At 40.2% G+C, this 6,250-nt stretch overlaps 1 long non-coding RNA gene across 2 annotated transcripts in view; it reads left to right on the top strand.

The window, feature by feature from the left end:
- Positions 1–1,474, top strand: part of LOC112807054 (uncharacterized) — a 124,628-nt gene extending 123,154 nt beyond the window's left edge. For both annotated transcript variants that reach the window (XR_012375088.1, XR_012375089.1), the window contains one exon: positions 1,343–1,474. This is a non-coding gene — a long non-coding RNA (uncharacterized lncRNA). The remainder of the gene's footprint in view (positions 1–1,342) is intronic.
- The last annotated feature ends 4,776 nt before the right edge of the window (positions 1,475–6,250 follow it).

The raw sequence follows: 6,250 nt of genomic DNA on the forward strand, positions 1-6,250 counted from the left end.
CTGGAAGTTCTGCTTCACTAGTCTGAAGTAGGACTTGGGATTCTGTATTTCAAAAAAATCTCTCTAAGGGTTCTTCTAGCCAGTCATGTTTGGGAATTCCTGAACTCTACTTAAGCATTAACAGTAACAATGAGCTCATTACTATTTTGTTCCTGCTTAGCTGATGTGATTACAAGTTGTTATCTTATTTCAAACCAAAATTTGCATCTTCAAGACACCCACCCATTTTTTTTTTGTTGGTTCTTTCTGGAATGTTTACAGTAATTTAAAAGTCTTAGCTCAAGTTGGAGAATTTGAATTTGTGATGGACCCCATCATCATAGTTCTACGATCTTAACCAGCAGCAAGGTAATTTGGGAGCAGAGAATGAATGATGAAGGGACTCAGATCTGGGGGTTGGACGATCAATGAATTGAAGAATTTTAAGATGCTGCGGAGGGTGAAGTTGAAATGACCGTCAGTTGCTGGGGAGACAGTTGAGGCCTTCAGAGCAGGTGTGGACTGGAATGCAGGGAGCTCCAAAGGACTAAGAGGTCCAAGGGTGGGCTCTGCTGAGGGGGAAGATTCAGGCTGGGCTGGGCCGGTGATTAGCTAGTCTTCCACTGATTTCCTAGGCCCAGGTGAAGTAGGTTCTCAATAGGTGTTTTTTGACTGACGATGGCAAACGGCAGGTTGAGTAGGTAGGTGGGGATGGAAGCAGAAAGTGAGGAGATTTTGTCAGCAAGTAAGAACTGACTAGAAATCTTAGAGGTGAACAGTTCTAAGTGGTGGGAAAACCCAAGCTGGGGCTAAAGTGTGATGGAGTTGAAAGAGCAGTTGCGAAATTTTGTGGGGAGAGTAACTGTGTCTCAAGTATCTGAGCAAAGTGTTTGGAGGTGACACAGACATGAAATAGAAATGAAAAGAGGATGTAGGGAGCATGAAGTGTGAAGTCCTGGCTCTGTTTTAGGGGGCAGTCTGGGCAAGTCCCACATCCATTCTGGACTTCAGTATTTGAATTAATAACGTTTTTCTACTTCCTTTTCAGAGTTGTTGGAACCTTATATGAGATGCAGTGATATGTATGTAAAAGTCACTTTGAAAGGCTAGATAATCTCTAAGGGCTGTCCTAGTTTTGAGATCATGCAACACAACTATTCTAGTTATTACAACATATCAATGTTAAGGGATGTCATAAAATATCTATGTATGATAAAGCCACGATTTCACTTGAAAGAAAAATATCTAAAACCAGTACTCTAGCACAAGTAGCCAAACAACCATTAAGCTAAGTGACTTCTATTTCTGAAATTAATAGGTCAAGTTTGGGGAAAATAATTCTAATATTTTTTTTCTTTCATAGAGCACATGTTGGCACCTTTTGAAAGATCCAGAAATCTACATGTTGGACATGAATCTTGGGCTCTATTGCTGTAAATGCACCTTCCACAAATGGTTTTCTGTAATATCCATTTCTCAGGTAAAAATGTGTTGCAACTAAATGCTCCTTTGATGCTGATATTGTGTTTTTAAATTTATTACAATTATTTATAATTCCGTAACTCTAACTTATAAGTTCTAGTGAACAGGCAATTTTCTCTAATGTTTCTTTACATCGCTCTTTTTAAAAAGTAAGCTCCAAGCCCAACATGGGGCTTGAACTCATGACCCCGAGATCAAGAGTCACATGCTTTACTAACTGAACCACATATCTCTTGAACATGGCTGCTCTTTTTACTTTGGAATATTCAAAACTCAGCACCCAATCTAGGATGAAGATGCAGTTGCAAAAATGAGTCTACCCGTTTCTTACAGTGGGTAGACTTTCTACATTATTGCTTTCTGCTCTAAAGTATAGTCTCAAAGTCTCACATATATCCAGAGTTGGATTCAGATACGATTTCTATGAATTGGTCTCTTGTCCCTCATTTCTAATACAGAATTTGTAGGTAGCTAGTCCTTTAGGAGGTTCAGAGCTTAAAATATGTTCTTTTGGTAAAAGAAGGAGATATTCCCAGATTCATAGTGTTCTTCCTTGAAGTGTACTTGAGAGAAACTGAAAGTCCATTTCCAGGAGACTAGTCTTCGGCAGAGGCATTATTTATGGCCTAAGAGCATCGTAAATACTGTAGGTTCTTTATTTAAACCTTTCCTGAATGTGTTGGTTCTAAGAAGCTGGAGGCCAGAGGTGGAGAGAGGAAAAATATTCTTCTGAGAAAGATGAGGTCAGTGTTCTAACGTTTGGAAGGATTTTTGTCAATTTACAACTAATGCAGGTCTAATGATAATTACCATGCACATGTATTACTCTTAGCAAAATAAGATACAAAGCAATCGGTTGTGAGTTATTCCAAGCTCTCTTGCTAAGGCGATAACAAATACAGAAAACTCAGGGGAATCTTGTACCTAACAGATGAACCTATTTGAGAGGTAGATTTCCCAGAACAGATCTGTGGGGAAAGGTATCAAGTTGTTCTCTTTGCTTTGAATTACAGAGATTGAAAGTGGAACGACATGAATGGTAGCTTGCAGGAAAGGAGACTAAACAATGGAGAAGTGGGTTTAGAAAATTAGAATGGGAATCTTTTGTATTGCTTTGGCATTTTTCCTGGGTCCACATTGCTGTAATATGACTGCACCATTTCCTTGCTTTGTTTTGCTCAAAGTTTTGCCTACTGTATATTATGGGTTACATAGTGTCTTCCAAAAAAGATCTGTTGAAGTCCTAACCCTTGGTATCTCAGAATGGGACTTTATTTGGAAGTAGGGTCTTTATAGAGGTGATTGAGTTAAAATGAGATCATTAGAATGGGCCCGAATCCAATATGACAAATGTCCCTATGTAAAAGAAATTTAGCCAATGAGATAGATATGCATGGAGGGAAGATGATGTAAACCCACACTGGGAGAAAATGGCCATGTAGAGATGCAGGCAGAAATTGGAGTTATGAAGCCATAAGCCAAGGAATGCCTGGAGCCACCAGAAACTAAGAGAGCCATGGAACAGATTCTTCCTCATAGCTCTTAGAAGGAACCAATCCTGCTGACATTTTGATTTTGGACTTCTAGCCTCCAGAACTATAAGACGATAAACCACCCAGTTTATGGTACCTCATGATGGCAGCCCTAGGTAATTAAGACACGGTACTTACACCGAACTTAGGAACTTTCAATGTTTCCTCCAGTCCTTTGCTGTCTATTGAGAAGTAGAATTTCAGACCCTCGAAAAAGTCCTTAACTCTCTTGTCCACCCAGTTTCCTCTGCACAGCTGTAGATGAATGGCCCGTAGAGTCCTTGTTGGGAGGATTCTCACTTGTTCAGAAAGGTTGAACTGTGTAAGTGACATGAATTGTGAATGCAGATTACTTCATGTCAGGACCAGTAAAACCTTGGACCTTAAGCATCTCCCAGATAAAGGAATATTGACAGATCTTAACTATGGGGAGGGTGTTGTGATAATAACCAATTCAAAGTAGAATATTGCTTTTTTCCAAGGAAGATTCAAACAGGGAGTCAATAACACGAACCTTCACATCAGCTAGTCCAAGATGAAATACTAGCATAGGCATCGACTAAACAAGATTGTCTTGTCCCTTGTGTTCTTGTGTTGGGAAATAACTTTGTTCAGTATCTTTAAGATTTATTCACCTTGTATTTGCACTGATCACATTCATTGAACTGCAGACTGGGGCCAAGAACTATATTTTGAAGCTGAGCTGGTAATAGGCGGACTGTCTCAGTCCTTGGAGTAAATCCAGCCATCTTAAATATTGAAGTGTTACTTTATGATGCTCTGGAGACATTTTCATCATGCCATATTCTTTGTGATCTGCGGAGCCCGACCACTGCATTTGAATGCTTATCTAAGACAGGGAAATTCTCTTAGTAAAAATTACTTAACACGCTGGTGTAAATGACTGACAGAAAAATATCCATGTGGACATTTAAGAAATAGAAATAAAATACAGCTGGTGAAAAGAAAAGATTTTGACTTAACATATGCGTATGTATGTCCATACCCATATTCGTACAGATTTTCTTTGAGTCCAGTTTATATACCCATAGAGAAAGGATTGGAGCCTTAAAAACTCATTTGTATATCATGAGTACTTTATGTCATCATGGCCCTTTCCCGAGTTAGAGATTGTTAACCACTGCTGCTACTACTAGTAGTGCTGCTATTACTACTATCACTAGCACTTAGTGGGTGTTTACTGGGTACCAGGCAATGTAATAATTGCTCAGTCTGCACGGTCCCTTTTAATCCTGTTGACAACCCTATGAAGTATATCTCTTTGTCTCCATTTTACAGACTAGGAAGCTAAGGCTTTGTGATATTAAGTAACTTGGACAAGATCACACAGTAAGTGAGGGAGCAGGGATTAGAGATCCAGATCTTTCTGCCCCCAAAGCTTGCATTCTTATCCATTTTGCACTCCAGTCTCAAGTGTACTGTTGGGAGCACAAAATATCCTATTAGGACCGGTAAAGGCCTGAATCTGGGAGTTCACTTTCAATTGGCAGAGATCAGTGCAGAACTGACAGACATACAAGGAAGGAGCAAACTGCCTCAAGGACTGAGCAATGCAAATGCAGCGCCGATGGAGAAAGAAGCCATTCCTGGCACTGACCAGCAGCACCTTTAAATGAAAGTAATGAAGACTCAGTCCCTTGTGTAAACCTCATGTAGCCATAGCCAGTGGCTGAGAACCGTGCGTAACGAGGGCCCTGATTCAGGAGGTGAGCATCCAACACAACACTGCAGGGGCCAGGAATGTGCAGAGTGTACAGGACAGGTAGAAGAGGGCCCACAAACTCGGGTGACTCGAGAAGAGGAAATGGGGGTGGGATGGGAAGAGAAACAACTCTCGGCCAAGAAAAGGAATGATAAGAAACCCGTATGTAACGGTTTTAAAACATGGCCATGAATCCTTCGATGCTCTTCTTATGGAGATGCAGGGGTCTACGTCTCCTCTGATGAATCTGGGCAGGCTTGTGGCTGCTTCAGCCAAAAGAATATTATGAAAGTGATGCTATGTCCTTCTGAGACTGGGCCACAAAAGACATGCTCTCCTTCCTCTGCCCAACACTTCTTCCTTTTAGGCTGTGGGAAATCTACTTGTAACAACAGAAAGCCATTGTCAAGTTGCACAGATGAGGAGAGCGCTCCATGCCATTTTCTTCATCATTTCTGGCACTCAGTTCTTCCTCTATAATGTTTCTTTACTGTGTTTGGAGTGCTTAAAGAAAACAACACCAATCCCCCGAAAAACAAACAAAAAAAAACCCCTCAAAACACCCAGAATGCAGCTAGAACACTGCCTGCAATGGCAGCCAGGTGAAAAAGAGCCTTCTTATAATCTCTCTTTGTCTTTCACAAGTATTGAAGGGTTCTGTCTGCCCACATGTTCTGCAACTTGTGCAGCCCTCCCAGGGATTAGGGATAGATTCCTGTGGTTTGACTCAGTTGCTTACCTCTCTGCAGACGCATGACAGTGAGTGAGAACCATCACTGGTCTCGCAAGATTTAGAGAGTATCTAAAGATTCTTCATCTCCAAGTAGCTCTACCTCAAATTCCATTAGAAATCTATTTCTTGGAGGTATATGGTTTTTAGATTCCCTATTAAGATATCTGCAAAATTTCTCTAAACTGAAAGGAGGCAGTATAATGTAGTGGAAATGGGAACAAACTTTAAGCCATGCAGACCTGAGTTTAAATACCAGTCTTCCACTTTGTTGCCTTGGTTACGTTGTGTAAGCTCTCTGAGCTTCAGGTGTTACATTCATAAAAGGTCTTAGACAGTTGTTGTAAGGCATACAAATAATGTATGCGAAACAGTAGACAGTCCATGAATGGTGGTTGTTATTCATGAGCCATTACATCAGCTATCGAAACTACCATAGGGTAGGTGCTTGGGGAAGGAAGAGTCAACCGGAATAGTAAAGAGGAAGCAAAAAGGGAAGGTAGGCAGGTCTTCAAAATATTGCCTGAGTCATGGTTTGTTTAGAGTAGGGTATCCATGAATTTGGATGGGAAAATACACAAGTGTGTACTTTCACTAAGCTCTAACTAAAATGTAACATTTCCTTTTATTATGTACATAGCCAACAAACCCCAGTAATATTGGCAGTATCTGTGAATTTGTCACCAAATTATAGATATTTTTATAACATACTAGAGTGGTTGCAGATATTTCAAAATATCATTTATACTAATTACTACTTCAAAATTATGATAGGTATTATTCCTGAATAATATGCTGACCTTG

This window comes from Callorhinus ursinus, unplaced genomic scaffold, assembly GCF_003265705.2.
Source record: "Callorhinus ursinus isolate GAN/ISIS: 27379988/994484 unplaced genomic scaffold, GSC_fseal_2.0 scaffold2, whole genome shotgun sequence".
NCBI classification, from domain to species: domain Eukaryota; kingdom Metazoa; phylum Chordata; class Mammalia; order Carnivora; family Otariidae; genus Callorhinus; species Callorhinus ursinus.